Below are 25,261 nucleotides of genomic sequence, written 5' to 3'. Positions count from 1 at the left end.
CCCCAGCCATACAACTGTCACCCACATTTAGACTGACTAGTTTGGACCTGTGCTGGTTCATTCCGTGTCCAGCTGGAGTTAGTGAGCACCCATTAGCTCAGATAAATTGTTTCAGTGGGTGTTCCCATGATTAAGGGGGAAGGAGAACTTGGGGGAATGGGATAGTCGAGTTGGAGGAAGGACAGAGATGAGAGCAAGGAAAAAGTTATTTTGATTGAGGGGGAGCCATTATGGGGCTAACAAAAAACCTAGCTCTAGGAAAATTCCCAGAAATACACAAGGATGACCCCAGCTAAGACCCTAAACAATAGAGGAGAAGGTGCCCGAACTGGTACTCAGACTGGTAAATATTTTAAATATCCTCATAGAGCCTTCATTCAGCAACTGATGGATACCGAGGCAAAAACCTGCAGCAGAGCACTGGATTCAGCTCCCAAAGTCCAGTTGAAGAGTGGGAGGAATGAGAATATGATCAAAGAGGTACTTCAAGCTTTTTAAATAGAATCATCCTCTTTAAAGACACATGGATAATATATTATGGAGATTAGTTCTGAATCATGGAGTCTTCATAGACATTCTCATGACAATCAAATGTGTAGAACACTAGTGAATAAATTATTTGACTAGTGTAATATGGGTAAGACATCTAAAGCAACTAAAATGTGTTCTTAGGGATGTGGGGTGGGATGAAGGATTACTGTAAGTTAAGGTTCATTTTGCCTTTCCATATATGATTTAAAAAATAACTGATTAAAACATTAAATCCATATGTCCACAACATAATGGTAAAGATAGTACTGAATGAACTTCAAAATACAGCTGTGCTATGCATTTCCATATATTCACTAAGGAGAATCATTTGTCTTGAAGGCACTTTCTGCTTCATGAACATTCCAAACAAATGAGAAAGAAGATAGAGGGTCTTCTATTAGTAGTGTTTTTAATGTCTTTTCTGAAGCTTTTTCTGTTTTTCACATTGGTTGGGACTTAGTCCTATATCTACATTCAACCCTATGAGAGACTTGGAGATGGGCTTTTATCTTACACTTTGAGATATTGCATCCATGAAAAACTAAGGAGAAGGTTAGACAACCAGGGGGCTTTCTAAAAACACTTCCCAAATCTTAACAAAATGATTTAGTCAATTAAGGAGCAATCATCTACTCAAAACCCTAAACTGGTTTACATACAGAGATAATTTGTTAGTTTACATAGACTGAAATCCAAAGGAAAAATGCCTTGTAGGCATAGTAAAATCCAGAATTTAATTATGCTAATTAGAATCCATATTCTGCCCTGCCAACAAGCACTTACCTTAAATGATCTCTTTACAATTAAGCTATGGACCCTTTCTGTGGTTTTAACTTCCATCAAGCTTGTGCACTTAGAAAAAAGAGAAAAACTTTACACCGAAAACATTGTTCTTTCAATATTTAGAGATACTTGTACATGCAAATATATATATTCATGCAATAGCAACTGATGAATAAGGAAAGCCATGGATTTGAGGGAGAATGGGCAGGAGTATATATGAAGGTTTGATGTAGGAAATAGAAGTGAGGATGTTGTAACTGAAATACAAACTCAAATATTAACATGAAGAAAGGCAGAGTGCAGTAACATATATTAAATTATTTCACATATAAAACTTTGGATCTCACTGGGCGGTGGTGGTGCAGGCCTTTAATCCCAGCAGTCAGGAGGTAGAGGCAAGAGATTCTTTGTGAGCTCAAGGCCAGTCTGGTCTACAAGAGCTAGTTCCAGGACAGGCTCCAAAGCTACAGAGAAATCCTGTCTTGAAAAATCAAAGAAAAAAAATTTGAATCTCACATTTTACAACAAGAAATTCTGTCCCCCAAAACAGCCATAATGTACTAGACAAGTTGATTATGAACTTGTGGGTTTATAAAATTATTTTTCAGGCTTTCATAGTTATAAAAAAGCAGATCATATATAGTGTAGCTGCACCTCAACAAGTTACACTCTTTTAATTTGTACTAGTTGCATGAAACTTATAGTATGTGTATAGTTGCAAACACCTCCATGCAGAGGAGTCTAATGCTATGTCTTGATTTTTAGAATAATTTCTACCTTTATTTTTCCTTTACCAAATATTGGAATATGTAAAATAAGAATTGACAGGGGTGCTAGAGATATTGCTCAAAAGTTGAAAGCACAGGTTGCTTTTCCATAGGTCCTTAGTTCAATTGGCAGCAACTATGTGATGGCTCACAACCAACTATAATGAGACCTGGCACCCTCTTCTGACCTGCAGAAATACACAGAAGCAGAACCTTGTATACATAATAAGAAAATAAACAAATAAATCTAAATAAATAGTCCAATCCGTGAGGACTTTATTTAAAAACAAACAAAGACAGAAGGAAATTGGAAGGAGAAACTAATCCTATCTTTGATGTTATTTAAGTAAATAATTATACTAATTTGACTTTATAATTATTCTAATGTCTTAGAAACCACTGGTTACCTGACACTGAAACAATTAAGACACCGTATTCAACCCTGATAAAATCACTTAACAGCAAACAAGACCAGCGAAGTGTCAATGCTGAAAATGTTCTTTACACTACTTAGTGAAGTGGAGGGACTCCTCATTGTACAAATAGGTTTCTATAAAAGAACTAATGATACCAAGTGATCAACTTATCCTCTTTCTGCTCCTCCCTTTCCTTGTGTGTATACAATAGACACAGCCTTAAAATTAGTCTTTGTTTCATAATTTTGGAATAGTCTTCTAACCCAAAGGTAATTTCCAGGGTTTAGGATTTTATTATGTCCAGCGAAAGTAGATGGACTCATGTCAGACTTACTGAGGAACATAGAAATTATTTTTATGAAATAAATAATTTTTTTAATAATTACTCATAGTGGACAGTTTTATTATTATTTGAGATATTAATTTTCCAGACTACTCATATCCATTATTGTTGGGACTAATTGAGTCTTGGCCTTCAGCTGCTCTTCCCTGTCTAGAGCCTTCTAATTGAAGTTACTAGAAGCTGTGCCTAGCCTAGAAGATCAGAGGATGGGATTTTCACCTGTTGGCCATTGACTGCAGGGTATTTAAGCCTCCATGGTGCTATTAAAGAAGGGCTTTTGTAGCAGCGATTAGAGAGAGGTCCACGTGTTGGTCCGAGGTCCGTGTGTTGGTCTGTCTCTGCATGTGTTTCCTCAACCTCCAGCCCCTTGCCAGAAGCTCACTAACTGGATTCTAGCGCATAGAGTGCAGACGGGGAGGGGGCTGGTGGGGGGCAATGCGTGGCACATTATTCTCATACTTCTTGTTTCTTTTGCATAAAATGCTTTTAAGTGTTATAGTTTAGGGGGCTGGAGAGATGGCTCAGTGGTTAAAAGCACTGACCGTTCTTCCAGAGGACCTTGGTTCAATTCCCATCACCCACATGGCAGCTCACAACTGCCTGAAGATCCAGTTCCAGGGGATCTGACACCTTAATACCAATGCACATAAAATAAAGTTAAATAAACCATAAAAATATTTTAAAAAAAGAGTTATAGTTTACCTAGACAAAGCTAATATGAAGAAGGTTTAAATTTCAATGAGCTAAAATTCATATAAAACCTCTAGTCTGATTTGGCTTTGAACTAAAATAGTTAGTAAATGAAGTTAAAATTGTTTAAATAAGCATCAGAAAATTGGCATTTTTCCTTGAGGCAGAGACTCTCAGTCAAACCCAGAGCTCACCAATATGACTAATCTTGATAGTATCCTTTCTTTAGGGCTCCGATCTATCTGCTTTCCCAAGTTGAAATTACAGGTAACACACACTCAACAAGGATTTACATGTACTCTGGGGACCTGAACTCTGGTCCTCATGCTTCCACAGCAAGCACTTTAACCACTAAGCAATTTCCTCAGTTACATTTGATTCCCTATTTATTTTTGAATGATAAGATATTAAGATTGAAGAAATGTAACATCAAATATTTTAGCTCTATCTAATATGATATGATACACTATGTACAGATACACATCAATTATCATTCTATTCTCTCATTTGCATTTAGCTAAATTGCTAGAGACAGACTTATGACTGGAGCAAATAGAAGTCACATCTTGTATCTTCATTATAATTATATTTCAAATACTTATCATAGATTTGACTTTTACATGTGTTTTTCCCAGGAAACTATTTGATTTTATGAACATCTTTGTTAGAAAGATGTCCTGCTTTCAGTAAAGTATGTGACATCAGTTCTTAACCAAACACTCTCCAATTCTTCAAAATTTGGCATCTTATGTCTTAAATATTACTGCAGAGGCTAATTTTCAGTAATTAGTAAAGGTAATTTTTACCTTCTCTAGCATGACAATTTTCTGCCTACAGCAAACATCTAAAAATAAGAAAAAAAATCTCACCTTTTTTACTTTTTCTTTAAAATAACCAACCTTGTGTAGTTGTCTAAGGTTCTTTTCTTGCTTAATGTTCCAGCCCTATCAAATATTTTAAAAGTTGAGCCAATGTTATCATCAACAAAGTTTATTCTCTAGGAGCAAGTAACAAATTCACAGTAAATGAATACAATGAGTCACCCAATCTTTTCAGTAAATTGAAACTTTTGTGTTGAGTTACATTCAACTTTTCATATTTTTGTATGATGTTGCTATAGTTTTTAGACATTTTTTAAAGACAGTGTTTTTCTTCGATCATGGCTGTCCTGAATCTCACTCTGTAGACCAGGATGGCTTTGAACTCACAAAGATCTGCCTGTCCCTGCCTTAAGAATGCTAAGATTAAAAGCGTGCACCAGCACTGCCTGGTCCAATAGTTTTACATAACTAAAATGTGACTGTTATTTCCAATACTTAGCAATTGTGTACCAACAGAAATTTTTGTTATGTTTCTGAATTAATATATTATTTATGCTTCTTCTGCTCCCATCACATATAAGATGAATTTTGCTACTGCAGCCTTTACAATTCTGCCACTTAACATTACCAGGAAAGCTAAATAAATGATTTCTTGTAATGGAAGTTATAATGTAGAACATTTATTTTTGAGCAAACATTTTCCACATCAAGATCCCAATACTTACTTTGGTGAATTTGGTCCTCTTCAATGTATGTTTATGGACTTGACAAGCCTCATAATTCACCAGTTATGAATACTGGTAATTTCCATTTATTATGTTATGCTATGTATGTGGTTTGGATTTCAGTTTATTTTCATGACATTTTAGATTCACTTGTTGATATTGCTATATTAACAAAGAAATAAATAAAAGGAGACAAGTTAGTAGAAGGAAATGCCAGAAAGATACAAAAATAAAGGAAATTTTAGCAAGCAGATTTTTATGTGGTGACATTTTGTCATATAGACATTGACTGATGGACAGCTGTTTCCAGAATGGGACAGTGAAGACAAAAACTTAAAGGTTTGAAAATACAAGGAAAGAATTGAAAAAGTCACATATGTATGCAAAAGATGGCACAGATACAATACATGATGTTAACAAGTTTTTACGACTTATATGGTCCAAGTTCAAGCTGTATGTGTATCAGTAAACATAAATTATTGATCTGCTCTTGGCAACATTAACGAGTAATGGTTTAAAAAATAAATACATATATTTCCTTTTTACGTTGCCCAATCTCCTCTCTTGCATTACTTCTTCCTCAGATTTCTTTTTGTGTGTACAAGTAATGATATCCTTCCCTCCTTATACCTGGCCACTATGAAAATGAAACCACTGGTGCACATTCATGGTCTATTAGATAGTCACAATAAAAGGATACACTAGATTCTGTCCCTGATGACCGCGTCCTGCTCAAAGGCCAGATGCATGTGCACTCACTGACATTCAAACATACTCAAAATCAAAAATAATTATCTATAAAAAGATAACCATAAAGGTTATATATAATGGTAATCATATATATAGTATTTTGTGTACAACATGTAGAAGTATTATTTACTTTATATAATTATCTCAGTAATTTTTGGCTTGACATATCTGAATTTAATGAGAAATCCAAAAGAAGAGTTGAGGCTGTATTTGGAAAGCAGCATTTCATGTTCCTCAACAGAATTCTCAGTGGCATTGTTTTAGTTATCACTGGCTTATGGTAATTCTGATTATACAGGAAATTTTAAAAGTAAAAGAAAGTATTAACATCTTATTAAGTTAATGCGCAATAGAACCACTAATCTCAGCCATCCTGCTCTGTTACCCCACAGATATGACCCTACAACTTCAGCAGCTGTCTCAGCCTACACAGTGACCTCAGTGGAGTGCTTGTTTTTGAGTATGTAGAATCCAAGGTGATATACTTCAGAGTAATTTTTTTCACCTCATTTTCTCAAACTCACATTGCATCATGTTATATTACCACAAGAAAAGGTGCCTATAGTAAAATGCTTTTTGAAGGAGAAGACAAATTCAAATACTTTTAATGTAATATTAATCATTGACCTTTGCATCTAGATAAGATTTTCCATTTTATCATTATGCAAGAACAAGGACCGTATAATGTGGGGTTTGTTAGTATCTAGGGTTTCAGGTATCCATACAATTTTTTTTTGTTTTTGTTTTTGCTTCTTTTTTATTTTATTTTATTTATTTATATATTTATTTATTAAAGATTTCTGTCTCTTACCCTCCGCCACCTCCCATTTCCCCCGCTCCCCCAATCAAGTCCCCCTCCCTCGTCAGCCCAAAGAGCAATCAGGGTTCTCTGCCGTGTGACCCACCTCCATCCAGGTCTAGTAAGGTGAGCATCCAAACTGCCTAGGCTCCCACAAAGCCAATACATACAATTTATTTGAAAGCAGCCTCCATGTTTTGAGTCATTGTCTTTTTGAACAACAACAACGAAAATAGCTGTTTTTTATTCTCTAGTAAGAGTATTCAAAATGACCTTTCAGTTACATACAAAAAACACCTTTTAACTCTGTCCATCTTCCTAGGAGAAATACACATCAGAATTAGTGGGATGTTTGAAGACCAGTTTCCCACATTAGACAAAAAAAACTAAAGAAAGGCTTTGGAAAATGAGTAAATCCAAACATGACTGATCTCATTCCCCTGCTCTGTCAAACAGGAATTTTTTGTTCTTTTTTTGTTTTGTTTTGTTTTCATTTTATTTTCTGTTGTTTCTTTTCTTTCTTTTTTTTTTTTTTCTGACATGAATACTTCCTTTGAAACTCAGGTTGAGCTCAGATTTGTAATCCTCCTGTTTTACTCTCCACAAGTTAGGATTACAGTTTTGTGCAGCCACACTTAGCTTCATTTGGCATTTTGAAATTGTAGTGTTGATTATAATTCAGAGAGAAGAGAGATAATCTTCACCATTCCTCAAAAGCATAATACTCAACATTTTAATTGGTAAATATTCTAAGTCATTTTAATACAATGACACTTTTCCATAGATTATCCATAATCAAGAGATAGGAAGGGATGATTATTTTATAATCATTCCCAAAACTTATAAAAATCATCCCTTAAATTGTATATCTTGCTACTACTTTTAACCAGAAACAGTGCAGATTATGGTGGATGTAATTGTTTAAATTAATTACTTTTGTCTTTGGAATCAAATAATTTAATTTAGCAAATACTTCCAAACTATTAACCATCAGACACTCTACTAATTTACAGAATTGCCAGTTTGAAAGATCCTTGTTTGCTACTGTTAGGCTTTTTGAATAGAAGAGAATCGGATGTGAAAACCAGATTTTGCATTGTAACATGAAATACATAGTTAAATTCTATAATAAATATTATTGTTGTTGAATAATTTCTATGCATTTTATTGGAGGTAAAGTCATTTTGATAAAAAAAAACTATACCTAGAGAAATTTGGCACATATAAAAGTAACAAATATGACATTTCACCATAATTTTGAACTCCTCGCTGAGAAGTAAGCCTAAATGAAGTAAGGATAAATAAAATGTGAAAAATTACACATATTTTAAGTTGGCAAGTCAGGATATTTACTATGGAAAACGTGATGTACAGTAAGCTGAATCACCCAAACTACTTAACCACTGTAAGTTAATCATTTAATATTGACCAGAACCTCTCTTTATAATATATGAGCATCCTGCCTTTGCTCTTAGTCTCTATATTTTTTGTAGCTGTCCTAATTGCTTTAATGACATTACTGAATTTTGTGTGTGTGTGTGTGTAATAGCAGCTGATTTCAGCTAACATTTCATAAGACAAAAATACAAATCAAATCCATTTAAGTTTCATTGATCAGCTGGGGTTAGCTTCATGTTAACATTACAAATACCAATTTCAGCTGGGCAATGATGGTGCACGTCTTTAATCCCAACACTCAGGAGGCAGAGACAGGCAGATCTCTGTGAGTTTGAGCCAGCATGGTTTATAGAGTAAGTTCCAGGACAAGGACAAATCTACAGAAGCCATGCCTTCTCATGGTATATATGTACCTTCAACTAATACAGTAAAGAGCTTCATGTTTTATGAGTTTCTTATTAATATTCTTTAATAAAGTGCAATGCTGCATGCTGAGCGATTATTGTTAATTTTATTATATCATTCATATGGTTTTGGTACTTTTATAATTATCTTATTGCCTTGATAGAAAATATCTAATTTTGAAACACAAACTTCACATCTGCTTGAAAATTAATTTGAATAAATACACAAATAGTGCTATGAAATGTTTATGTTTGGTGTGACTATGATTCTCCTTATGTTATTCCTGTTTAGCCTCTATTTTAAACATAACAGCATATCTAACAAGTCAACAAATTTCATTAGATTATTTTCAAGTGTTTTTGTATTTTCAGTACATTGGAGACTGGGGATTCCTTGTGCAACAATGCAAAACCTGTGTTTTCATTTTGAAATATTCTTGTGAGAATTTTCAACAGATGGAGACACTAGGGTTCAGTAATTTGAAGAATTAGTTCAATTATTCAATCAACTATGCTTCTGAATCTTCCCAAATTATTTATTGTTCTGGAGATTTGAGACCTTCAATTTGAAAAATTAACCACCTGTATTAAGTAAAACTCAAAAAGAAAATGCATACCATTATTTTAAAGAAGCAATACTTCATAGAATGAAATACAATTTGATTTTCACTGAATATATCATTTTTACGGATATAAAATGAAATAGAAACATGTACACGAGTGTTCTGACCTACTTATGTGAAGGTAAAAATGAATTAGGTAAGAAATTACCTTTTATACATTAGTAATGGTTTCCGCAAAGATTATTAACAACTAAAGATAATATTGTGCGGAATACTAAGATGTGCAGTATTCTAAATCCACTGGTTCTTGCAGGGTGTGCCTACCACCATGGACTTTGCCTATCTGGAGATCCACAGAACAAGTACTCATATACTGGTCTAAAACTAGGCTGCAAGACTCCCAACATTTTTAGTCTAGTATTTGTTTCTTAATTTGCATACAGTTGACCGTATTTGCTTTTTCTATTGATAAACTGTATTACATGGATTTCTGTTTGATACAATGAACTGACGTAGGCACCAAATATTTCTTCTAAGTGCCCAGTGCTTACTTTGAATAGTACGCATCTTTTAGACTCCAGAATTTTGTGTTTTAGCATACTCTTGTGAAACTGTTGCCTTTAAAACACAACTAAAACATCTTTAGAAGTTTTTAACTATTTAATCCAACTCATGTTTATTTCAGAATTGCCTCTAATTCAAGTAATTTTGTAAAATTACATTATTCATTCTTATTGTTATTTATATTTAGCTGGGAGAAAAATATCTTGGGAAACTTACTTGCAATATAGGATTAAATGTAAAATAACTTTAAATTGTTAGTAGCAGAATTTTGTATTTTGCCATTAGTTTTGAATTTTAAAATAAAAGTGGGAAGTATATTTACAAGCACTTTGTTAATGGCCTACACAAGCAGTCTAAAATCCTTGCAGCGCCATTAATCTCACTTGGTTCTACAGTTTCCCTGTTAGTGGAAATTATAAGTGCTTTCTCAAACTCCTTCAAGTTTTTAGGTGAAGAGACAAATGATGTTATAAATGAGCAAGTTTTCTTCTTTATATAGCTTTGACCCTTATAAATGGTCCTGATTTTGAATAAATAGTTTCATTTTCTCTAAAAATTTCGGGTACTGACATAGACACATTTAATACAATTAGCATTAAAAAGTCGGGGTATGTTGCATGTAAAGTGCTTAGTGAAGTATTTTTTAAAAAAAAAGAAAGAAAAAAAAACAGACAAACAAAAACCCCTGGTTTGAATCACTTTGGACAGCTGGAGTTCACAATAATGACACACATTTAGGGAAAACAGGAATATTTAGAGATGTTTTTCCTACTTCAATTTTCTTTGACAAGAAAGAATGGGAAAGGCAAAGGTTAAAGAACAAGTAATTAGAATTTAAGTATGGCACGGACATAGTCACATTTCTGATGGGAGAGGACTGTTGAAGGTACTAGAAAAGACGGTTAAATAAGAAACAAGTAGAATACAGGAGATCAAATTGTTAAAGCCAAAGTTCAGATTGCCAAAATATCACCAGGAGACCCTAGCCAATGCAAAAGCAGAGTCTCTACTGCGAGTTAAATACACATCTCCTGTCTTGTAGTTCCTTTAGTTTAATTTCTGTTTTTTTTCCAGTTGTAATTTTACTTATTCTTTATTTTTTCCATCTATTTCTTTTTTATTATTATTATTAAAAATTTCCACCTCCTCCCCTCCTCCCATTTCCCTCCCCTTACCCCCTCCCTCTCCCCCTCCCTCTCCAGTCCAAAGAGCAGTCAGGGTTCCCTGCCCTGTGGGAAGTCCAAGGTCCTCGCCCCCCCCCCATCCAGGTCTAGGAAGGTGAGCATTATGTTCTTAGCCAGAATTTTCAAGTGGTCTTCCGCAATCAAACCTGATTTTTCTTAACCTAGAATGAATCCACAGCCTCTTATTTCCCATAAAAATATAAACTTACCCCCAAAGTAACATACCTATTGGCATAAATTTGGAGTCAAGATTATTTAAAAATATATAGGTTGGCTTAGTATAGTAGTTTTTATAATCTAAGGTCTTTTAGCAGTCAAAAAGTTTAGACATTACAATAATATGCAAAATCCAGGATCCATAATCTCTGTATATTTTACACCTTTATGAGACTTATTATCTATTTTATTACTCGATTCCCTTCTTAAAGACTTTCCGTTTCTATACATATATATTTTTTAACACACTTAATATGTTTAGAGTTTTTCTGTTTTTCTGAATCTAACCTCTCTCTCTCTCTCTCTCTCTCTCTCTCTCTCTCTCTCTCTCTCTCTCTCTCTCTCTCTCTCTCTTACCACAAGACTCTTTAAACTCCTAAGCGGCATGGCTAGAACCAAAGTGGCAGGTTTGGCAGCTGAATCTATCCTAATGAAATCCCGGAGATCCTAGGTTCATGGCAGAGGTGCCCACAAGGTCATACTTAGTGCTCCCACTCCTGAACGCTGTTAGTTCCACAATGCCTCCAAACTAGGCTTCAGCCTCTTCCTATAAACCACATTCAAGTGCTCCATAGCGGGACCTCTCTAAAGAGCCCTCTGTGCTACTAGCACAAACAGGCTGACGGTGGAGGCTGACAGAGAAGCCAAGGACAATGGCGCTGGGTTTTGATTTTTGATTCTACTGAACGGACGGGCTTTGTAGAAGCCTAGTCTGTTTGGATGCTTACTTTCCTGGACCTGGGGGGAACAGGGAGGACCTTGGACTTCCCACAGGGTAGGGAACCTGCTCCTTGGACTGAAGAGGGAGGGGGAGGGGAGGAAGGGAGGAGGTGGGAATTTTCAATAAATAAATAAACAAACAAACAAACAAACAAACAGGAAGCAGTCTCCCATAAGAGCCATGTGTCTGTTCACATACACAGAGCCTACCAGAGAAAAGACAGTTACCAAGAAGCTGTGCTTGAGTCTGTTTTGTATGTTTAGAATCCTATTTTAAAGTTTTTTTTTTTCAGCTCTCCTGTGGATATTGTAACCGAACGTTTGAACCATGTATAACGGAAATTTCTTATTCTGACCACATGTTGCCAAATACCAAGCACCGCTTCCTAAATAATTGACTCAGAGGTTTAATATTACTTACATAGACTCAGCTGATAGCTCGGGCTTATTACTAGTTAACGCCTACACTTAAATGAATTCCTATTTTTACTTATGCTTTTCCACACAGCAGAAACTTTATTAGTATGTCACATTCATCTCCCGTTCCCTCTGCATCTGGCTAGAGACTTCTGATACCACGTTTCTCCTTTCCATCACTCTTTGTTTGGTCACCAGCGTATACATCCTGCCTGGCTAGCAGTCAATCATCACTTTATAACCCAATTTGAGTGGCAAATCTTTACACTTTACAAAGAGATTCTTTCACAGCAAATGAGTTTTCAAGTTCATGAAGAGCAAAACATAACAGATCTTTATTTTTGATGTCACATTTTATAGGAAATTAAGGGAATGTGTACATTGTACTACCAAGGAAACAATTCTGCCTGTAGTGGAATAAGCTTGTTTGGAAAAGAGGGATTTGAGAGAATTATCTAACTCCCACTTTTTTTTAGTATAAAGCACAGTTATTCTATTTTACAACATTTTTTATGTCAAAGGTTAGAATTCAGATCACATCTACCTCTTTCAGTCAATTTTCTTTCTATTTCCATAAGTAAACTCATACTGTAAGAAGTATTTTAATTTGAACATATTCCATACATACCGTGTTCCAAAAAAGATTGAGCCACTGCAGGTATATAAGACTAGCCATCGTGTTTAAATTTTCCTGAGGACTTATTGACAAAGAAACTTTGTTCATTTTCAGAAGCATATGAAAACAAAGAAACTTTTAATGTAGTGTTTAGAATTATGGAATTTAGAGATGCTTTGCAGCATATTCTGCAAGCCCCGCTGAAACAGCAGGAATTTGAAACTGGCTCTGAAATTAGATTTTTCTAACATGAGCAATGATAGCTGTCATTGGTCTGATATCTACAAAAAATTATTTTAATACCATGGTATTTTGATATCTCCAGTGAATATTATCTTCAATCCTAATATGCAAAGAGAGATGTACAAATTGAACCTGACTTCTGTGTATTTAAGGATAGTTTTGGTAGGTCTTGGGCTCTAAAATTACATTCCCTCACAAGTTGTTATAAAGTCTACCCAATAAAAGAAAAGAGGGGAACTTCCTAAACACACAGTTTTAAAATAGAAATACTCTGCTGTCAAAATACTTTATGTTGTCTTGAAAGTGATTTGTAATTTTTGTGTTGATATTGTGATTGTGATATTTTGCAGACCACTGATTTGTTAAAATAACACCAAACCCTTCGGCACTGTGTCCGTTTAAATGGTAAGATAATGTTCACAGTGTTGAAAGTTCACCATTTTAAGCTAAATCAAAGCTTACTTTTTGAAGTTACTTTCTTCATCATTTTTGCCACAAACAGCCCATACCAATTAACTAAAGCTCAACATTTCCACTTTTAAAGAGCAAATGTTAATTACTGAGTTTTGAGATTATTGTAACTGTTTGCTATAATAATTTTATACACTTCTTAGAAACTACTGAATACTTTATATGAAGGTATTTATCTTTAATTTTTTTCACCTTAATACTACATAGTCACATTGATGTCCACACAGAGGAGGAAGCAGACAACCCTTTCAATTTAAGACTAAACCTGATTTACATTCAAAATTAATCAAGGAGGGAGGGTCTAAAGTGTGATAAGAATGTCAAACTAAGAAAATGGCCATAAAATTTCACCCAGAGGGATAAGAATTCATAGACAGACAGCAAGGTGTCTCATGTCTATTAACCCAGCATTCTGAAGGCTAGATCAGGAAATCCTATTATAAGTAAATAGCAGGCAGGTGTACAGAGTAAGTTATGTGCTAGCCAATTCTACATTACACGACCAATTATTTTTAATCAGATGAAGGTTGAAGAATGCATTCATCTGAGCATTTGAGACTATAATAGTAAGTCATTTGAGTGGTTTAGATCATGACTATTTAACAGAATAAAACTAACAGCCACCCACCACCACCAGATCCTATGAGTTCAGTTAAAAAGAGGGAGGGAGGAGTAATAAATATGAACAAATAGTGACCATGATGGGCACAGAAACAGCTGACTTGAACTAGTGGGTGCTCACTGACTCTGGATTGACAGTGATGAAACGTGCATAGAACCAACCCAGGCCCACTGAATGGGTTACAATTGTATGGCTGTGGTAGTCTTTGGAGCCACCGGCAGTGGAATCAGGACTTATCTTTAGTGCTAGAACTGGCTTTTTGAAACCCATTCTTTTTTGAGGGATACTTTGTTCAGCCTAGACATGCACAGAAGGGCCTTGGTCCTTCAAGCCTCAGGATGATATGACAGACTTTGTTGACTTCCCACAGGAATCCTTACCCTCTCTGTGAAGTGGGTGGGGTGTAGTATGGGGAAAAGGTGTGGGGAGCAGGAGGAGGGGAGGGAATAGGAAATGGGATTGCTATGTGAAATAAGAAAAGATTGTTCTAAAAAATAATAACAAAGGAAAAGTTTAGTAACAAGGTCATGAAATATCTGATTTCCAAACAAAGGAATGTATTCAGACCAAAACTTTTGTGGTTCAACTTAGAAAAACACTTTTCATTCCCATTATCAGTAAATCTATCCCTATTTGCATTGAATATTACTTTAAGTCTTTATAGGACACCTTCAATAGTTAGATACACTGGGTTCTACGGTCTTAAATGATTCATAATAGCAATGGTCCTTTTGATATTTTATCTTCTTAAATGAGAGATAGCATCATTAAAGTTTTGGTTCATTTTGGACAACCTTCAAAGAATAACAGAATTCCTATTAATTTTATAACATAATTAAGATATTCATTAGTTTTCAACTAACAATTCATTGACATTGTGAATAGGTTTGCTTTATTCTTTAAACATTCAAGTATTGTTTTATAGATCTCTAATAGAGGAGATCCTTTTGATGATATTTGATTAATTTTCCTTTGTGAAAATTGACATTAGTTTTAAGATTTGATTGGGTTTATAATAAAAAATGAAAATCATAGAGAGTTCTGATACATTCCCAGAAACTCCACTTCTCTTATTGGCATCTTGCATGGGGTTGACGCATTTGTTTAAATTGATGTGACATTTATTAACTTTAAATTAATTCTAGTTGGAGAAAAATTCTAGGACTGAATGCAAGTCATAACGAAAGCATAATATGGGGTAACCACATGGGTGAGAGGATAAATAACATTGAGGAAGTTTTCCACAAGGGATCATATTAGTTTTTTGGTTCATAAAATTGCATATATATTATATATAGGTATAAAGGATTAAACGTAATATGGTTATAGAGGACTGCAAACTAGAAATGAATGCTGACAACAATTCCGTTGTTGTTGTTGTTTTGCACTCACAGAAGTCCTAGTTCTACTCTGTATCCTATTACTTGAATGTCAGAATTTACTTGATTTTATGAGTTTTTTGTTTCCACTGTGCTAGGATTCATTTCCTCACTGACTAATAGTGTTTTTAGAATATAGGAAGCAACGAGAAAATTAGAAAAGACAATTTGTGCTGAAACAAAGATGTGTATGCTAACACGATGCCATTGGGTGCTATAATATGGAATGGAGACACAGAATGATCACAAAATTAAATTCCATTTAGAAATACGATAACTAGCCGGGCGATGGTGGCGCACGCCTTTAATCCCAGCACTCGGGAGGCAGAGGCAGGCAGATCTCTGTGAGTTTGAGGCCAGCCTGGTCTAGAAGAGCTAGTTCCAGGACAGGAACCAAAAGAGCTACGGAGAAACCCTGTCTCGAAAAAAAAAAAGAAAGAAAGAAAAAAGAAAAGAAATACGATAACCGGTGTGGGAAGTCCTTCTGCATATGTTTTGCTTTTATTGGTTAATAAATAAACCGGTTTTGGCCAGTGGCTTAGCATAATAGGGCAAGGCAGGAGTTCCAAGCCAATAGAGGAGAGAGTAGGCAGTCAAAAGAAACCATGTAGTTGTCAGAGCACAAAGACACAAGCTGCCAGCTTTGGAACCTTGCCGGTAGACCACAAACCTCATGGTACAGTCTAAAATAATAGAAATCGGTTATTTAGGATGTAAGTGCAAGCAAGCAATACACTTAAGTGATTGGCCAACCAGTGATTTAAATTACATAGTTTCTGTGTGATTAATTCAGGAATCTGGGAGGTCAGGAAATGAACAAGTAGTCTCCCCCGATAGATAACATTTTTTTTTGTATATTTTGACAAGTATATACCTAAGTTTCTGTAGTTACTTGTAAATGACATCAGACTAAACTTTAAAGCCTTTGGCGTACAACTTAGAAAGACAATTGTGGAAAATATTCTAGGGGGACCAGAAATGACACAGCTCATTCCTTATTCACGAGTTTATAATTCATGTCTACATTAAAGACCTAGAATTTTGTAGTGTTTGCATTTTGTCTTTTAAGGATTATATAATTTTTAATTATGCATGCATGTGTGTGTGTGTGTGTGTGTGTGTGTGTGTGAATGAGAGTATGAACACTTGAGTTTATTATCTCCCTAGAACTGGAGTGATAGGCAGTTTTCAATCGCCTAATGTGAGTGGGCGCTAGAAACTTAACTCAGGTTCCATGTAAGAACTGTATGTAACCTTCATCTCTGAATCACTACTCTAATCTAATGGCCTGCAATTTTTAATCAAGAGCCTATATTTTAGCAATTACACATCAGTTATAAATGTTGAGCTGGTGCTTGTATGGAGACTTCACCCCCTACCTTCTTATATCATTGATTTAGAAAGGCTACAGAAAGAAAACCCTTAGCAATAGCTCAGTTGCAAAACCCTTGACCTATAATCTGTCCTGGAGGCAAGATGTGCTGGGGCAATGGTGACACAGAACTTGTGGGAGTGACCATCTGGATTTACTTGTGAACCACGCCACAAGTGGTCTGGCCCAGGCCCTACACTGCCTGGATAGCCAGTAACCAGAAAGTATGTAGCAATAGACCTGGGGAGGAACAAAACAAATTGTGGGGAAAAATAAAATCAATGAAATTATTCCTAATGATTTTCTGCTATACTCATAAATCCGTGCCATGTCCAGTCAGCATCAGAGAGGCTTCTTCTAGGCTTGCAAAGGTCTAAACCCTTTGCATATACGCTATAGCTGTCCGCTTGGTGTTTTCGTAGTGCTCCTGATGGCAACAGGTATTTCTCTGGCTCTTGCCTGCTCTTGGGACAATTTTTATCCTACTGGGTTGCTGTGTTCAGCTTCAGTAAGAGGGCTTAATCCTTATCTTATTGTATCCTGTTTTATAATTTTGTTGTCTCTTGGAGGCTTGCTCTTTGCTGAAAAGGAAACAGAGCAGGGGTGGACCTTGGGAAGTGGGAAGTCAGGTGAGGGAATGGGATGAGTAGGGGCAGGAAATGGTTGAGATGGATTGTGTGAGGGAAGAATCTATTTCAGTTCAACATATAAAAATATAAAGTGTTTATACCAACTAACAGGAAACACAAGCAGAGTGTTCCCTTGCTTTTAGGTAATCATTTCATTACCTTTGCAAACCTCTTAACTAAGTAAATACCACAGGCTTATATATTTATGACTAAAGAGTAAGATCAGCTCTACAATTTTTTAAAAAATATCTCGCCGGACAGTGGTGGCACACGCCTTTAATCCCAGCACTCGGGAGGCAGAGGCAGGCAGATCTCTGTGAGTTCGAGGCCAGCCTGGTCTACAAGAGCTAGTTCCAGGACAGGAACCAAAAGCTACGGAGAAACCCTGTTTCAAAAAATCAAAATAATAATAATAATAATTAATAATAATAATCTCTCTCTCCCCAAGTGTGTGTGTGTGTGTGGCAACCTCAGGTATCAGTCCTCAAGTTTTATCCCATTTGAGACGGATTTTCTTTGTTGTTCTCTCTTTCCAACATCTGTCTATGTGTAGCCAAAGCTTCTGGATCTTACAAACATCATTTGGTTTTATGGATGGTAAGTCATTTTAAATTCTTCTTTAAGTTTTTTTTTACCAGATAAAGTACAAATTATATATTGACCATTAAGTCATTTCTCATAATTTTATTTTCTTATAATTTAAAAATGTTAAGATGTATAAAGAACAATAATTTCTTAAGAGTTAATTTGTATGAGTCTGAATATTCTAATATTTGCATAAATTAAGATGTCATTTTACTTGGAAATGACATTATTCCCATTAGGAGTTTCCAGTTGAGATTTCTCAAGTATTTTTTAATGGCTTTGTCTTCATTTAACACAATTTTATTGACATTATCCTTGTAAAATTGTCTTATCTTCAGAGTTTATATAACCCAATTAGTTACAAATAATTACTGAAGATAATTTTCAGCATTAAAATATGACTGGTAAGTGAATTCTTTTTTGAAATGAGTCATCAAAGGATTGTGATTAACATATACTCATATAAATAATTTTGTTTAATACATAAAATATCTATTAGACCGAGATTGAACATAAAATACAAATTAATACAAAGAGTAGTGGGGGATACATTTTTGTTTCATTTCAAACATTCTCAATCCTAACTGATAGTTGCTTTGTTTTTATGGATGACCATGAATTACTGATCCTCCTTCCTCGATCTTCCAATTGCTAATAATATAGGTATATGCCAACAGGCTAAGGCACTTGGACCGTGCAAGTGTTCCTTGGACCATTTCCTATGCTTGTGCTTTTTGATTTTATTTTTAACAATTTTACATACCAATCCCAGTTCCCTCTCCTGCTTTTCTGCTCCCCTCACCTTCCTCCCATAGCTCCTCTTTCCACTCCTCAGAGAGGGTAAGGCCTTCCATGGGGAGTCAACAAAGTCTGTCACAACACTTGAGACAGGACTAAGGCTCTTGCTCCTGTATCTAGGCTGAGTAAGGCATTCCTCCATAGGGAATGGGCTCCAGAAAGCCAGTTCATGAACCAGGAATAAATACTGGTTCCACTGACAGTGGCCCCATAAACTGCCCAAGCCACAAAACTGTCACCCACAATCAGATGTCCTAGTTTGGTCTTATGCGGTTCATCTGCTGTCAGTTCAGAGTTAGTTTGCTCCCACTAACTCAGGTCAGCTGTTTCTGTTTGTATCTCCATCATGGTCATGACCCCTTTGCTCATATTCTTGCTCCTCCCTCGCTAGGGGTGTACTCCAGGAGCTCAGTTCATTTCTTAGCTGTTGATCTCTACATATGCTTCCTTCAGTTACTTGATGGAGGTGGGTCTTGTATCTTATCTGTTGCTTTCATTGGTTAATAATAAAGAAACTGCCTCGGCCCTCATAGGACAGAAAATTAGGTAGGTGGAGTAAACAGAAGAGAATGCTGGGATAAAGAAGCTTAGTTTATGAGTCGCCATGATTCTCCCTCTCCAGACAGACTCAGGTTAAGATCTTCCCTGGTAAGCCAGCTTGTGGGCTACACAGAATATTAGAAATGGGTTAGAACAATATGTAAGAGCTAGCCAATAAGAAGCTGGACCTAGCCGGGCCAGGCAGTGTTTGAAAGAATACAGTTTCCGTGTAATTATTTCTGGACATAAGCTAGCCATGCGGGCGGCCAGGTGCCGGGGACGCAGCCCCGCCGCTCCTAATGCAACAGTTACTGCATGAAGGTTCTATGATGGCAGTTAAGGGAGTCATCAATCTGATTATAGAGAAAGGACAGTTAAGTCACCTTCTCCACTATTGCTTATATTCATAACTGGGATCACTCTTATGCATTCCTGAGAATTTCTTTCAAGATCTCCGAGGGGATGGATGCTATGGAGACCTCTGCTTTAAATTCTCTCCCCTCATGTCTGATTATGGATTTCTATACCCACTCCCACCTGCTATGAGAGGAAGCCTCTCTGATGACAACTGGACAAAGAACAGATCTATGAGTGTAGCAGAATACCATTAGGAGTACAAGAAATTTCTCTAGTTCCAGGTTTCTTGCTAACTCCATACTGTCCCCCTCCATCCAGATTTCTCTTTCCTTGCTCTCCCTGTTTCACCTTCCCCCCACTCGACCTTCCCAATCCCTCTTGTCTCCCCCCTCCCCACTTCCTTGCCACTCCCCTCCCCCATGCTCCCAATTTACTTAGAAGATAATGTATATTCCCCTTGTCAGGGGTATCAATGTATAGCCCTCTTAGTGTCATCCTTGTTTCCTGCTTTGTTGATTAAGTGGGTCATGTCCTCTTGGTGTCCTCCATCTCCTCTGGTTCTTACAATCTTTAATTCCCCTCTTCCACAGGGTTTTAGATCTTCATATACAGCTGACTATATTAAGATCAGAAGGAATTTCTCTTATGCTAGCCCTACTCAACCATTATTTGTGCTATATTTTTAATTAATTAATTAATTTATTAATTAATTAAAGATTTCTGTCTCTTCCCCACCGCCGCCTCCCCTTTCCTTCCCCCTCCCCCAATCAAGTCCCCCTCCCTCGTCAGCCCAAAGAGCAATCAGGGTTCCCTGCCCTGTGGGAAGTCCAAGGACCACCCACCTCCATCCAGGTCTAGTAGTAAGGTGAGCATCCAAACTGCCTAGGCTCCCACAAAACCAATAGGTGCAGTAGGATCAAAAACCCATTGCCATTGTTCTTGGGGTCTCAGTAGTCCTCATTGTCTGCTATGTTCAGCGAGACCGATTTTAACCCAGGCTTTTTCAGACCCAGGCCAGCTGGCCTTGGTGAGTTCCCAAAGGACATCCCCATTGTCTCAGTGTGTGGGTGCCCCCCTCGCGGTCCTGAGTTCCTTGCTCGTGCTCTCTCTCCTTCTGCTCCTGATTCGGACCTTGAGATTTCAGTCCAGTGCTCCAATGTGGGTCTCTGTCTCTGTCTCCTTTCATCGCCTGATGAAGGTTAATATTCAGGAGGATGCCTATATGTTTTTCTTTAATTACTAGAAAAGTTTCACTTTTAAAAATACTTTACTGTAAATAATTTTAGAAAATGTTTTATGAACATTTTTATGAAGGCAAGGCTCAGTAACGTTCATAGGAAATATTCAGGACCTGCAAAGTACATTGCCGGTGATTGGTTTCCTTTATAAAAAAAAATAAAGTGATGAGACTTGTATCATGACAAAAGATAAATCAGTGCACTTTCCGTTCTGATTTGTAATATTTTAGTCATGAATAAGTTAAAACTGATAAGGTGGAGACTATAGAAGTTATTACGAAATCTCTGTATTAGGTTTCTACATGTAGTATGTATCTACTTTGATTGAAAGCCTATGTTCATCCATGTTTTCATACATAATTGCCAAACGAAACAATAACAAAAGTAACACGTGCCTTCCCTTCCTGAATGACAGGGAAAATGTGATGTTCTCAATAATTTAAATCACTATGAATCTGGATTGTGAGATGAACCTGAGTTGTGAGTCAACAGACAGGTTTGTTTAGGAATTAGTCTAGTTGGAAAAATGAGATATTTTAACCTTGTTCAATATTATTGCTTTCTGCTCAGTTAACTCTTCTTCAGTCTGGTTTAATTATGGTAGACAATTTTCAGAAAAATGTTTGTAAAAAATCTAACCATTGTGAGTGTGGTCTAGTGAGGAACCAATTAATCTATCAAACCAACAATATGAAAGCCCCAAGCCACATTGTGTGACATGTGCTTTGTCTTGCACATAGTCTGCAATAGGCAACAAGGGTTAAATATTATAATTCTAGAGAATAGCTCCTGCTGGTGATTCATGATAATGTGTTCCAAAATAGGTGACTTGTTTGTGCTTGATACCTTCACACATTTTGGACTGTTCATTTCCCACGTTTTCTATTAATTTTAGTAATACCTCAATAGAAAAAACATTTCATATTCAAAAATTATCTCACTGGAACTGGTTTTTCAGTGTAACTTGAAAAGTCTATGACATTTAAAAGTATGCCACTTTGTGGGTATGGATGTTCATGCTTTTAAACTAATCACAGCTAATCTATGCCAAACACATTGCCTTCTAGGTATATGTCACCTACTGCCATGAATATGCTTGTTTCTTTACAGGTATGTATATTCATGTATACAAAACGTGAAAAGGAAAACTGATGACAACATTTTCTCTCTTCCAAATGATCTCCAGACTCCAAGGAGAGTTTGCAAAGATCTCTCTGAAGCAGAATAATGAATCAGAATTTGTAACAAAACATTATTATCAAATGAATAAATGTTTATTGTGAAGTTCTCCCCCTATCATGTTTTGAGTACTGATATGGAGTGCCTATCAGTCCTATATTGAAACTTTTATTCTACTGAACTGCTTGGAAAATTTGAATTTGTTTTGTTTATTCATACCTTAAAGGAAGTATAAATAGTATACAGAAACCTGACATTCTTTAACAGCCACTGAGAATATGCCATTCTCCTTTTTATAAAACTTAAAATGGCTCTGAAGAACATTTGTTTCCTGCCAAGATGAATATGTCTAAAACATTTGCTGTATCACTGACAGTAGAGCTGCAGATCTTGGATCTCCCCGAAAGAAAGGTTATGCATCTGTCACTCATTTGTTTTTCCTGTCTGACATCGACAAAATCGGATTTGTCAGTAAAACACAGACGGTGCCTTAGCCTTGTATAATAGGACAGGAAATGAAAGCAGGCAAAAGTAGCATGGGGCAATTAAGTGGAAGCTACCTGAGCCGATCTTATAGTGCCTACAACCCTGATTCTGAAGATAAAACCATTTTCAGTGATGTCAGCAGAAGTACAGTGGATAGCCAATGCTATTTAGGGTTAGTTACTCTGATGAAAATAGTCATTCACAATGTATATGACTGAAATTTTTATTATATATATTATTTTACTTCAAGCTTTCTCTCTCTCTCTCCCTCGGAGTGAGGGTGGCTGGGTGGTTATATATCAAATGACAACATGCACCAGTTGATTCTCTCCTGATGTCTGTCATCAATCTTTAACCAGTAAACCCATCTATTGAAATTATAAACATAGCAAGCCTATAAAAGAAAAACATAGCAAACACACTAAACATAAAGTCATTTTGTCTTTAAAATGCATTGTTTTGGCTCACAGCTACATATGAACTTTTATTTTTGTTCAACTTTACTGCAATTTCTGCATGTGTATTTGACAACCCTGAAAACAGGCTAATGTATCCAACCATTTGTCATTGTCTGTAGAAGCTCAAGTATTCTGTGGTTTCTGCAGTTTCTCACTCATAGAGCAAGAGCTTTGGGAGAAGGCTAAATAGAAATAAATAAACAAGGCCAATAAATCTCATCATCTTCTTCCTCCATATTTATTCTGTAGAATGAGCTGTTTCCCATAGTCATGGTAGGCTAAGTCTTTCAACCTGAATGGAACTGTCTGGTTCTAAAATGTAAATTCATATTATAATAGTGGAACTAGCCTAGGCAACTATTCTCTTTGCTGCATGGGAATTATTGTGAAACAAAAACACTGAAGTCTCAAACTATTGAACTACAATGAACAGTGTTCATAAAGTTCTAATTATTTATTTTGTTCTTGTTGTACAATATTGAAAAGAGGCACAACTGAACAAGAGAGAGAGAGAGACTCAGAAAGAGAGAGAGAGTTGTTCCTGCATTAAAGGGAGAATTCTGAAGTGAAATATAAAATGTATCATTTCACATGCGCATTAAAAATATTTACAGTTAGGAAATTAGAATACGTAACCATAATGAATGCTGATTGAATGGAGGTTCATTCTATCAGCTCCAGAATATCCTTTCCCTTAACACTTATAGCAACCTTATCAGCAGGTGAATAATTGTTGATTTGTGTATTCTCTTAATTTAAATATTTACAAAATACCTTGTAGCCAAACTAATTTCCTCCAGGTCAGCTAATGTCGTCATTTGCAGGACATAACCAGTTCAGAAGAAAATTGAAAGGCAGTAACACTTCGGTAAAACACTCTGTTGGAAATGGAGTCACAGTAGCAATGAGGTAAGTCTAGCCTTAAAGTAAAGATAGTGATTTAGGTGTAATATAAAATGACAGACTTTACAGTTTTCAGAGAAAGTATGTGAGAAAATACGTTAAGTTATAGATCTGTACCAGATTGTTTTATGTCAACTTGATATACAAATAAGAGTCCTCTAAGAGGGAACCTCGATTGAAAAAAGGTTCCCATAATCTTGGGCTCCATGTAGGTCATTTTCTTTTTCTTTTTTTCTTTTTTTTTACTGGTTAAAGCATTTATTTTTTATAACTTTATAAATAATACCAATCAAAATTCCCACTTTTTCTCCTCGTCCCACTTCCCTCCCACAACTCTCTCTGGGTCAGTCATTCCTTCTCCTATGGGCAATAAGGGTCAAATCAAGTTACCAGGCTTGCAAGTCAAACACCTTCTCATGATGAACCAAATTGCTTGCCCTCATTTTAATGTCTCCATATACTGTCCTTACCACTGTTAGTAAGAAAAAATGAATTATCTTGGAAAAAGTAATGCAGAAAATTCAACTAATTTAATCTGCTTAAAGAATTTAATACATTAAAATTTTATTGTGTATGTTTTTGTTGCAAAACATTATCAAATATAAGTTTAATAAATAAAATTAATGTGGTGTCTACTTCAAGCTTTACATCTGAACATAAATCAGATAGGTTTACTATAATTAATTAGAATGTATTATATAAGGAAAGATATTAATATTTCACTAAAATAACTTTTGTAATTAACAATAAAACATACTTTCTATGAAATACTAAAAAATCTTTGAAAATCCATTTAAATGAATACATTTTGTCAAAAGTTTGAATAACTGATGTGGTACATTTATACAACGGCGTACTACACAGCATAAAAAAAATAACAACATCTTGAAATTTGCAGATAAATGGATGGAGCTAGAAAACAGTTTGAGTGAGGTAACCCAGACCCAGAAAGAAAATAATCACATGTACTCACTCATAAGTGGTTTTTAAAGCAAAGAATACCACCCCCAAAATCACAATCCCTGAGAACCTAGACAACAATGTGGGCACTAAGAGAGACTTACATAGATCTAATCTACATGGGTAGTAGAAAAAAACAAGATCTGAGTAAATTGGGAGCATGGGGACCTTGGGAGAGGGTTGGAGGGGAGGGAAGAGGCAGGGAGGGGGCAGAGAAAACTGTAGAGCTCAATAAAAATCAATAAGGAAAAAGTATGTATAAGTGTGTAGGCAAGTCCTTCTACCCCACTGTACTTGAGCGAGCTCTTCACTCTAAATGAATTATCTATCTATA

Source organism: Alexandromys fortis, unplaced genomic scaffold, assembly GCF_014885135.2.
Source record: "Alexandromys fortis isolate MF-2015 unplaced genomic scaffold, M_Fortis_MF-2015_v1.1 scaffold_2_26212498_36691700, whole genome shotgun sequence".
NCBI lineage: Eukaryota > Metazoa > Chordata > Mammalia > Rodentia > Cricetidae > Alexandromys > Alexandromys fortis.
The sequence above is the reverse complement of the archived record's forward strand: the minus strand, read 5'-3'. Positions refer to the sequence as shown.